A 12622-nucleotide genomic window follows, 5' to 3' on the forward strand; every position below is an offset into this window, starting at 1 on the left:
GCAGAAAATACATAGTCTTTTCCACCTTTCTTCTGTGGTTTGGATGATGAGTTTTCTGAGCCAGAAAGGCTTTGACAACATTTACAACATATTGGGCATTATTTTATTTTATTTAATTTCTTTAAAATTACTCAGTGAAGTCCCTAATGACGCACATCTTAAACCCACAAAAGAGCCACAGAATAAATCACAGTCTACTACCTAAAAGTTATCTACATCCTTTTACAGGTTCAGACCATACTTGCAATAAACACCTGGCCACTGTTGCCAACATGACACCCAGATAATTTCAAGTCTGGCATCTGTGGTACGGCACAGAGACCGAAGATCCTGTTACAACTTTTAGTTAAAAATCTACGTTTAAAAAGTCTAGAATATGAACCTACATATGAACCATGCTATGAACATATGAACCATAAATATGAATCATACTTTGGGCTGAAAATTTCCCTTAATTCTTATGTGCAACTGATGATGTCAACAGCAAGATTATGCCAAATAGAGAAGTCACTATATGGTTTAAGGCAAATGATTATGCTTAATATCAACTTGACTCATCATACCAAATTAATTATATTAAAATAAAATTACATAGGGAAGATTAGGGGTTACCAGCAAACATGCAGATGCTGCATTTTTGGGGATTTTTTAAAATCACTTAACTATGTATTTGTGAAGAGTTAGGGTCTTTGAGTATATTTTCACAATAATTCAGAATATTCGATGATTTTATTTATTTATTTATTTAGTTTGTAAGGCAAATCAAGTCTGAGATTCCATATCTTCAGTGGGTCAGAGAAGTGAGACATGGCTGTGGAACAGGATGGCAAGTCTCATTGATTCCAGCAAATTACTGAGGACAAAGTTAATTAGAGATAGACTAAAAGATCATCCACAGGGTGTTTGCTTTTGGGGAGTGGCTGATCAAGCAGTCAGAAAATGAACTCTTTAAAAAGACTTTTTAAAAGAAATTTAAAAGACTTGAAGATTTTAAAAAGAACACTTTAAAGAAAGACCTAAGTTGCAGGACATTGTAGTAGGAGCTCTGTAGCCAAGGGAAGTGAGAGACAGAGAGAGGTCTTGGATATGCTGGGAGGAAGAGGAGAGTAAAGACATCAGAGCTGGTGTTTATGGATGCTATAGTTTCCCTTTCACACCAGAGTCCTCATGTCGTTATGTCCTTAAGTGCCAAGCAAATACAAACTTAGCTGTTCTGAAAGTGCCTTGTCTTTGTCACTGAAAACACTATAAACACATGCTATTTTCAGTAGTCTGACAGCAAGACTTCAGGAAAAGACTCGTGATTTTTTGGCCTGATCTGAAAGAAATACGGTGAGAAATGAAGGTGTGGAAGCAAGTGATAATCTTGGGGCTGCAGAGTGCACAGCTGTAAAAATTAGTGTTGCTAGTGTTGCCAGCAGTCTGTTGTTACACATTCCCCCTTTCATGGGCATACACAGACATTGAAGACACTGAATGGTCTGTGGCTTCATGAAGACACTGTGACCTATAGAACGAAAGAGATCTGGTTTTATGTTACAAAGAACATATATTTTTTTCTAAAAGATTGATACTGTGCATAATAAGAATTTAAATTACATAGTACTTGGAAAACTGTCTGGTAAAGCTGTCTGTATGAGCAGTACACAGGATACTGCTCACTTCCACTTCATGCTTGTTGTACAGCTGGATGCTGATTGTATGTGACAGGTGACAAAAGCAGGTCTGCCAGCCAAATTTAATTCAGTTGTATGCTGTAATTACAGTGTTTGTTGTTTGCTGATATTTAAAAATTGTAATTTTTTCCACGTAAGTACAAGATTGCATTTCTTGGCGTTGGAATGGAAAAAGCTGGGGCAGAAGCCAGCAGCAACTTTCACAACCAGCATACGGGAGTTTAAAGTTAAGTAAAAGATAGCTCTGAAGGCTTCAGGGAATATAGCTGAGATCATGCAGAATTGTAAATTATATACTCTACACAAACAGCTTGGGGACACACAATAATTAATAACTACTGTATTTAAGTAGTTGGGAATTCAGTTTCATTTATTATTAATTATAGCTTTGTTTAGCAAATGTTCTCCATGGTAATTGCCTGTTTATCTTGTCTGTATGTGATGTTAGCAGATAGCTTGGATGAACAAACTGATTAGAAGGAGTCTTAGTTGTATTGCAACAGTTGTCTCTATTCTAGTAGCTAATAGAAAAGATAAGAAGCAGATAAGAAAAGGTAAGTTGCACATTTCCAGCCCTGACACATACCACTGATTCATTTGCTAGAGTATTAAGGTTAGGTTTTGTGAGTAAGTAACAGTAAGTGGGAGGTTAACAATAACTTAGTTCTTCCCCCAAATCCCTTAAACTACCAAGTGATCAGTGGGACGTCAATGTGATTATGTAGGAGATGCAACAGCTGATTTTTGTAATGCACTCCTAACAGTAACTCATAATTACATCTATGAACACAGAAGGAATTCTCTCAAAGAGGACAAAGGAAAGAAAGCACATTGGTAAGCAATTGTTTTGTGGTGTGCCGTCTCTGCAAATGACTACATCTGTACTCACAGATAAATAGGCTTCCTTCCATAACAGTAATAATAAGAATTGGCTGGATGAGCAGAGGGGATACATTAAAACTGTTTTATAGCTAATCTGGAAAAAAATAAGAATTTTTATAATCAGCTATCAAACATCCACCGCTTGTTGCAGGCTTAAGGCACTGATAAAGGGCTGTAAAGGATGTGGATAGAGATTAGTCAGCTGTGGATGAGGTCTGCTTTTTCCCACTGAAAACATTCTGGAAAAGCATTTGCCTACTGCTCAGTCTATTACTGCTTTGGGGCTTCTCTTTTTCATTCCAAGTGGAGACGTTTCAGAAAAAAAACTCATGTTTGCATGAGAAATGTTAATGTAAGTTGTACCTAACCAATTAATAACCTCTAATTGCTTCAACACAGAAATACATATAGCATAGATACACCAGAAACTGCAGCTGCTTCTATGTGCAAAAGCAAAAATATTGCTAAATCTGAAGGGCATAACCTTCTCCTAGGATTTTAATAACATGATTTCATGGTGATTGACCTGAGAAATTAGATTTGAGTGAATACAGCAAATGGACAGCAATCTGAATCATTAAATATTACTGTGGACTTTCTATATGTTTTTGCATTTATTGTTCAAAATTGTTGTCCAGCCACTTTCCTTAACATGCTTTAGGGTGTTTTTATTATTGCTGTTGTTATTATTGTTATTAATTTCTTCCTTATGTAGGCATTTCCTTTACAATGTAAATAATGATATTTACATTATCTAACCCTTAGGGTTAGATATTACATATTCTACTTATGAACATTCTTTAATTGTCTGTGACAATGTTTTTGAAATTCTCATTTAGCAAAGGGATTAAACATACACCCAAATTTGAGCATATGATGAATATGGTTAATTTGAGGGCACTGCGCAGATTTAGTGTGAACTTAGAATGTATAAATAAATGCTCTAATTGAATCAGGGCTCTAAATACTGAATCCACATAGGGGCACTTTGGCCACCATATTTGGCCATCATAGAGGACCTGAACAAACTCTCAGCAGCTGCCTCAACATGCAAGCAGTCGTTATTCTGGTCGCTGTGCCAAGGTCATGATGTCACCATCATGAGCTAATTTTTAAAGCTTTCTGTGAGTCTTTAAACTGCGTGACCCTTCATTTTTAGGACCTAGGTGGCCCTTTGAAAGTCTGGCTGTGTGGCACAGGGTATAATAATATAGTTTAGCACTGATGAAGGTGATAGAATTGCACCTTCATAGATAGTGCAATTCTATCATAGACCTTGATATAATTGTAGCTGTGGCCCTAGATGTTTGAGTTCTGATTTAACACACATCCCACAAAAGTCTAGAGACTGTAATGACCCAGGAGTGAAAACCCAGGTTCCTGGGCAGGAGGAGGAAGGCATATTTCCATTTGGAGCTACTCTATTTTACAGAAGGGTGTAGAAAAGGGAAAGAAAGGCTTGAATCTTCTGCCAGGGTGCTAGGATGTCAGTGTTAGAGATAAGTGCACAGTGCTGGACCTGTCTGTAGATTAATTTCACTGGAGGAAATTAAGCAAGACACATTTATATCCATCAAAAGGAAGTTGTTCTGGGAGGTAGGAGGCCAAGATCCAGATCACATAAGCTCCCTGGAGAGTGCAGGTTCAAAAGTCAGGTCTGCACATTCAGCTTGGGCAGGGTATATTCACTTTACAGCATCAACTGTCTCCTTTAGGGAGTTCAGGCAACACAAAAAGGTATGGCTTCCTGTTTTGTGAGAGATGTTGGCTTTGAATGGAGACATCTCTTATGTCTGTAAAATTATGATGGAGTAAGAATCTTTCCTCAGACTTCGTTCTGAAGTTTACTATACAACTTTAAACTTATTTTTCCATAATGAGCTGAATCCAAAAGTCAAATTAAACTCACTGTAATTGACTAAATTTGAATTTGGATTTTCAATCTATTATCCGGTAAGACTTGAATCTGAGATTTCTGGTTTGGCTCATTGCAGAAAGATGCCTGGGCCTGCAGTCATGGTTCTTGCCTGTCCGGGGGTGAGTCTAAGCACTTCTACAGCTGAAACTAAGATATAGCCATTGCTCCTGGCTATTAAAGGCTTGAAGCTGTCTCTAATCTGCACACAGCATTGTTAGTGGTTGCAGCCAGATAGGACCCGAAGAACTGAAAACTGTCAGCGGAAATTGAAATACAGACTGGCTGTAATACATTTGAAAGACAACAATTTGCCTTTGCCTTTTCTGTCTAATCTTCCAATCTCTTTTGGTGATCTTTGTACAGAGTAGCCATCAGAGCACTGGAATTTGTTTCATCTGAAGTGCATCATTACGATTTGACCACTGCTGCTTTGCTGCTCTACTAGACATACCTTGACTGCTGCAGCTGTTTTTACATATCTCTGATTTTACAGGATGGACAGTTATAATTTTAAAAGAACTTGAAGCCACAAAATGGTCTTTAATATCTCTGAGACTGCAAAGAGAAAATTTGATTTTCAATTGTGGTTGGAATAGTGGCAGAAAATAAAGAGTGAAGCTGCAGACTGGTCTTATGGAAGTACCTGAGGACAGTCAGTCAGTGTAATTCATCTTGATGGTTAGCCAGAAATACATCTCTGAATGTCCATAATGTTTGAATTTAACAATTGCATTGTGTAGCTGGGGCCAACTCATGGACCTTTTCTTCTATGTACTGTATGCCAGCTTTTTGATCATCAGTTGTCACCTATGTTAGCTTAACTTTTTTCCCCTCCAACTTCAAGGCAGAAAAAGGTTGTTGCACTGCTTCAGCACAAGTCCTGGTACTTTCTGCATTGTTTGAGCAGAGACTCATGGAAGAGATCTCATTTACTACAAAAATGCTGCACAAAATGTGAATATGAACTGCTGTCTGCAAAATCCTTAATGCTTAATGAAACCATCTGCCACCTTTTGGATTCTGAATGGGTGTCAGTTTGATGGAAGAGCTGCCAACACCTTCCAAAAATGACATGGAATAAGGAGCTGTAGTGAAGAGCGCATGGTTGCTGTGTTCGTGGGTTGAGGGGAAGGGTGAAACATCAAGGCACTGAGCCTTGGTCACAGTGGAGAAAGCCTGCAAAAGTCATGGCACCTCTTCTATAAGACTCCTGACTCTTGCCAGACAGGGGCTGAGTCACCTTGTGATAATATGGGTAGCTGAGTGCTGTCAGCACTGGAGAACTATATTCCATTTGATCCTGAACTTCTAGATTTTTAATTTCATTTTCTGTGGAGGAGATTCATGGTAGTTTTAGGCACTGCCTCCTTACAGAATGCTTCTCTAGAAAATGGCTATCAAAAAGTACTTTCCTAGAGTCATTTTGCAGAGAGCAGAGAGTGATACACTTCTTATAAAAATGTTTGTACTGGCTCACAGTTGGTTCATTTACTATAACAAATATGAAAACTATTTCTTAAACCTTGTCATCAAGATGTCTATTAATGTTAATGCTCTGAAATATAAGTTTTTGCGGGGACAATCCAGCCAATGAAAATGCCATCACTCCTATATTGATGATCCGAATACTGGCAAACAATAGAACAACTAATACATGAAATCTGACACATGATTGCTGAAGTTTGTAGGACCAATAGCAATGACTGTGTGGTGTGCCAGGCTCCATCTACTAGCTCTTTGTGAAGCCTCTGAAGAGCTGCCATCAGTTAAGAAACTCATTTGTTTCACTCAGTCTGTAGAGGTCAGTGCTGATAGGTTCAAATCCTTTTTATGTTCTGAGCATGATTTGTTATGTTGTCTCTTTGGGGAAAATTGTCTGTTGACACCGACCAGGTACAAGGGACCTTGGTGAATGGTACCAGGGATAAACTCAGCTAAGTGGGAGTTGAGAGTACATAAGGTTTTCACTCAACTATTTCAAAACTCTGTTTAACAAACTGTTACTTGAAATATTGTGGATTCTTTCTGATCAGTTACCAGGATTCAGGTTATTTTTCCATTGTACTGATAGCCACATCATCAATGTACAAATTGTAAACTGCAAGATGAAGATGTAGACTCAGTCTGGGCAGAGAACTTGAAAGCTTCAATCGAAACAAAACCAAAACAACCAAAAGGAACCAACAAGCAATAACAACAAAAAACAATAACCAAGAGCAGAAAATTTGAGAACAGCACTGATTGCTGATCTGGCTGAAAATTGAGAGATCTATTTTCTGTAAGGCTTCTTCTAGTGACCCCAAGCATTAAAGTTTTCTCCAGTACAGGAATATGCTGACCATGACTCATTTCCCAAAATGTGGCATAGTCCTGTGCACTCCTGAGTTCTTCTCACTCCTAAAATAATAAGGGATATACCAGGGCTAGGACCTATTTTCCCACCCAAATAGGTCTTCTCCGCATGAGCAGTGAATCCTACATCCCACTGACATCTGTGAATCTGGAATAAGCAAGTCTCAAGGAATTTGCACAGAATGCATCTTTAATATGGTGAGAACCTAAAACCCAGAAGGCAGAAGACAAGGTTACCATGGGTCCTTTTTTATTTCTGTTGAATATATAATCCAGAAGCGGTAAGGTACATTTAATTAGCATTTAGGCAGCTCAATGTCACTGATTTATCTGGGAATTATTTTCCTATAACCCTGCCAGAAAGTAGACTTTTCATTCAAAAACAATATAGATTATGAATGTGCTGTACTGTGCATTCAAGAGCCTTTGCTCCCATAGCACTTCTGAGTGGAAGTTGCAGGCAACTAGAGAAAGACATTCTTGCCTTTGGAAATAATAAGGACTTAAAGACCAAAAATATTTTTGAGTTCACAAATTAAAGTCTTTTCTTTTTTTCTTTTTTTTTTTTTCACATAGCTTTTCATCTACTTTTGACGGATGGCCTAGTTACAGGAACCAATTAATACATTTTTAAACTCGATTAAATGGGTTTCCTGTTCAGGGAGTTTCAAGTGCACACTTGGTATTACATGTTCTTGTAGTTAGAAAGGTGTTTTCAGGAATAAAAGCCAATGAACAGATGTTGGGCATTCCCCAGACAAGAAGTAGAAATATTAACTGCATGCTAAAATTTGTTTCTAAAAATCTGTCAACAGAAGTTCCTACTTGTAGCTGCAATTTATATTTTTCTTTTTTGTTCCATCTTTCACTATGGGGGTTAATTAACCATTCCAATTTTCTTATGAAGTTCCTTTTTTATGTCTTATAATGCTTTCATGAATAAATGTCATAATTCTGAAATCATTTACATAAAGGGACCAAGTCAAAATATTCAAATCCAATGGCTCTCACAGAGGCAAAAGCATCCACAGACAGTATGGTGAAACCCAGACACTCTTTTATGGATGTTTTGTTGAGATACAGAGCTATGACATAATAACAAGGTATGGGGGGAAAAAAGAGAGATGAAAAATGATGGTGACAGAGGGTGATTGCAAGACCTTGGGAGGTAGTAGAAAAATATAGCCATGGCCTTTGCTCCCTGTGAAATGTAAATAGAACATGATGGACATGCAGATTCACCTTTGATGTATATTTTAATTACTTGCTCAGTTTTAATAAAGCACGATAATTAAAATAATCAGGGAAAAATATGCAGCACTGTGTCGGGGTAGATTATGTGTTTTTCAGCTACTTAGTGCTCGCTGACAGAAACTATTAATAGTTGTATACATGTAATTTAACCTGAAATTAGAGGATGTTCTTGGTATGAGTAAGAGGTACAAATTCACTTCAGTTTTAATTGTGTTCTTTTTTTCTGCTGGGTTATCTCTGACTTTATTGTGGGCCATTAGTAAATTCTGGCCTGGAAAGGCTACAGAAATAAAAACAAAGTGCCTAAAGAAAACATCAAGAGCACTACTGAACATTTTAAAATGTGGCTTCTAAAAAGCTGCATATAATTTCCTCTGTATTTTTTCAGATCATAATTGTTTATGAGTTTTTCCCAGGAGGAATACTTTGTTTTATGGTGTTGGTTGTTTTGTTTTGTTTTGTTTTTTTTGCTTTGTTTGTTTTAGTTTTTTTTAATGCTTTTCTTCCTGGGGTGCATAAAAATAACAAGACAAAGGGCAACAATTTGGAGCATGACACAGTAATTCTCATTTATGAGCTGTTTTATATCTTTCACCAGACTCTCCATGAGATGATGGACAGTTTGAATGCTGTAGGTCTTCTGCCTTTGCTCCATCATAGGGAGAACGACAAGTTGTGTGTCACTATAATTTAGTCATTTTAAAGCATGAACTAAAAGAATAGCAACTATTTGGGGCCACAAAGACTTCTGTTTGATCTGAAATAACGGGGTTTATTATGATTTACAATTTTTTTTTTTAAATCTGAAAAATAACATTTCAATTGTAGGTTACAAAATGAGGTCTTAAAAATACTCTTCTGGTCTTAATTTGACTGCTAAAAGTGTTTTCTAAGAATGAAAAATAAAAAAAGAATGTACAAAATACGTCCATTTCAGCTAGTCTGAATTTTCTAGTGGGGAACATGTGTTTGGGAGACTAATGGTTGTCAGCTGATAGCTTTGAAGTGATTCAACATTTCTTTGAATTATATAAAGTAAACACTGAGAAAATCCAGGAATACCATATGTTGTAGGACAGATCAACAAAGCTCATCAGTAAAGTGAATGTGACAGGCGTCTTCTACTTCTGGGACAGCCAGGTAGGAAATAAGATGGCAAGATCAGTGAATGAAAGCTATATAGATGAAGTTGGCATTTTGGTCTTGTGAAAGACTGAAACTGAATACAGGATGTAGAAGAAGGATCAACACAACATGAAACATCATGTGAGCCCAAAGATAATGAAGTTAAGTGACATCTACTTTAATACACTGTATAGCTCTGATGTCTATGCTTCTGGGAAGGCTGAGAAAGCATTTGGAAAGAAGCATGAAGGTGCAGGAGATTAAGAAGCTCAGTATGCTTAGACTATCCTAGTTTAGGCCAGGCTGATGTTTTGGTGAGAGGTGTCTGAACAATATGTGGAGACAGAAATGAAATAACATGACATGCAGCCCAGGTAATAAAGACATAATAACATCAGGTGGAGAGGACTATAAGTCAGAACAATTCAGACCAGAATTGCTCTAGTTAAGATATAAATTAGTTCAATATATGGTTCCATGTGATATTTCAGTGCTTCAGACACTTGTTCCTTCAAGCTGCCTGATGCCCCAAGCTGAGAGGGCAAATCCCTTTCAGCTGCCTTTTTCTGGTAATTATTTACTGCCACTATATGTATACAGTTTGTTCATAATTGTAGTTTGACATTTTATTATAAACAAGAACAAAGATGAGATTTCTTTATACATGAATGGATGTTATTAAAATGTGTTTTTTACAGACCATGATTCATTTGAACACAGGAGGATTACAACTCAATTTTAATATTTGCATGTAAGTTGCTTTATAAAGAAGCAGAGATGAGGAAACTACACCAGTTGTCCATTCTGGTGGCTTTATTTCTGGTTCCTCATGCTAATTAGGGTTACTTGTAGATATTAAGCATTCTTGGAGAGTTCTGGTGTTGCTGCCCTGTCTGTACAGGGAGATGACCTATCTTTTGGAAGCCCATCAACTCTTTTTTTAAATTCCAGTCATGGAGGCAAGCCTAATCGTTAAAATTTTCAGGTAGTGCATGAGTGAGACTAGGGCACAGTACTGGAGAAATATATTGTGTTGAGTAACAGATAGCTGCCAGACTAAATTATCTTTCATGAAGTTTACCCAGGAAGGTTAGGGAGTGATAAAAATGGAGCCAACAAGACAGAAGAGAGGCACAAAGTCATTCACAGAGCAAAATTTAGAGCATGCACCGACTTCTCAAAAACACAAGGGAATTGTGATGGAAAATTGATATCCTCTGGGAAGGATTGTTTGCAACTTGGCATGAGCTTTCAGCAGTCTGTTCTCATAACACTCAGCACTGAAATCCTCTGTTAAAACTCTTGTAGGGCGAGTTCTGTGGCATCAGAGTTTTATCCCCATTCTTGCTATGTATGCTTTAAACAGGAATATTGTAGAAAAGCAATTAGAGTCTCCTCAGGTAAAGTATCCAGGCTTAAAAAACTTATAAATCCACAGAAAATAAGACATTTTTAAATAATGAGTTCAGTAAAATCTAAAAATTCTGGTGGGATTAAAATTCAATCTTTATCATTCATTTTAATTTTATGTTATTCTACTCTGGTTAAAATCTAGATAAGAGCAGACAAACTAAAAGAATGCATCTTGCAGTATCCAAATAAAATGAAGGAAATGTATCAAACATTACATTTCAATCAATCACTGCAGTTTCCTTTTTTAATTTATCTTTTTAATATTATTTATATACTATTTACATGTTGTGGATGTTGTGTTGAGGGACATGGTTTAGTGGGAGCTATTGGTAATAGGTGAATGGTTGGACTGGATGATCTTTTAGATCTTTTCCAACCTTGGTGATTCTATTATTCTATGATTCTATTATTTATATGTACTACTATATATCCTCTGTTTCCTGGCACTGGCACTGAAATTTAGAAAGAAAAAAAAAAAAAAAAAAAAAAAAAGCCTACAAAAAGTAGTTTTTAATATATAACATTTTTACTACTTCAAGATAAAAACTTTCACAGAAGCTCTTAGAAATACACTGTATTCTGATATTTTTCCCCACATCTTTTATTTTTTTTGTACTGAATATCATTGTGCCATTTTTACTCTCTTTCACTTAGTAGCTTCATGCAGTCCCACAGAAGCCTTATTGCAAAAATGGATGAAATAATCTTTCAAGATCATCTGCAGATCTTTATTACTGTGAATTTCTTTTGTATTGCTTGGAAGAAAGACCATAGGAATCTGTTCCCAAAATTATACTTTGTGATACCACTGCACAACACCTATTTGTGAAGATGACATGCTATTACTTTTTAAAGGCATCCTTCTTGGAAAACAAGATTTGTAGGAAGAAAGAAATGGACTTGGGAAGATTCTCTTTATGAAAATTTCACTGTGAAACTCCAGGCTCATTTCTGCCAAACCAGCTGTTATGCTTAGCTATTGTTCAAGAAAATAAATATATTTCATGAGGTTTTACTCTGCTTCAGATCAAGTTTGTGGGACTAGACAACTATGAGGACTGGGAAAAAGATGTGGAAAGTTTCACTCCTACCTTGTTAGCTGAAATGAGTCCCATGGTGACATCTGCAAAAATCTTAAGTTTGTAGTTTGCTTGTCTCTGTGGACTTAATTGGTGGTCCCAGTAAGAAGTCCATCCTTGTGACAGGTATCACTGCAAAAAAAAGAAAAATCAGATTTGGCATCTGATATCCTGTTGGCTAGTTATCCACACCCATAAATTTGGGGAATTTTTATTTTGTTCACCAGAAAATCCAATTACTTCACATTTGATGTCTGGCTGCAAGGTGGCTAAATTAGGGACAAGGGTGTGGGAAGCAGCATCCCCCTTATCAGTGAGAGCAACACTGCTAGTTAAGTGATGCTGCTAATAAAGTCAATACATGTCAACAGCTACTTAAACCTTATAGCAGCTACTGAGGAGCACCTGAGACACCTGTGAAATAGTGTTCATCTCTGTACTGTTAGTAATCCCACGACCTGGGGCATCTCAGTTGGTGCGAAAAGGGGCCCAGGTGCTCTAAGCCAGATGGAGATGATACTTCTGATCTGGTGACAAAGTTGCTCACCACAGCCCATGCTTAAATACAGAAATTGGTGGGTAGCTTAAGGAGCTCAAATGGAAGCAGGAGGCAGAGCTGGACTAGCAGGAATGAGCCTAGCGCATTTTGTAAGTGTTTTTAAGGGAAAAAAAGTGGCATATTTTAAAACTGTACCCCTAGTAGAAATGTTATGCAGTACTGGGCTGCCAGTGCTGCTGTGCCCACAGCAGCTGCTTTCGGTGACTTCGGTGACTTTGGAGAACCCAAGCAGATGTTTTATTAGGCTTTATTTTTTTAGGAACATTGAAAAGAATGTGAGTGTTATGACTTCCCGCTTACAGAGGAATGCGTATGGATATGAAAACAAAATACTTCTTGAGGATGTGAAAAGGAAAAAAAAAAA

The 12622-nt window shown here is 37.1% G+C and overlaps 1 long non-coding RNA gene across 1 annotated transcript in view; it reads right to left on the minus strand.

Annotated features, from left to right (window-relative positions):
- The window catches only part of LOC107311350, a 31450-nt gene extending 19107 nt beyond the window's left edge, over positions 1-12343 (minus strand). The window contains exons 1-2 of the long non-coding RNA XR_001554006.2: positions 12105-12343; positions 11712-11831 (exon numbers count right to left, since the gene is read on the minus strand). This is a non-coding gene — a long non-coding RNA (uncharacterized LOC107311350). The remainder of the gene's footprint in view (positions 1-11711; positions 11832-12104) is intronic.
- Between the last annotated feature and the right edge of the window lie 279 nt (positions 12344-12622).

Source organism: Coturnix japonica, chromosome 3, assembly GCF_001577835.2.
Source record: "Coturnix japonica isolate 7356 chromosome 3, Coturnix japonica 2.1, whole genome shotgun sequence".
NCBI lineage: Eukaryota > Metazoa > Chordata > Aves > Galliformes > Phasianidae > Coturnix > Coturnix japonica.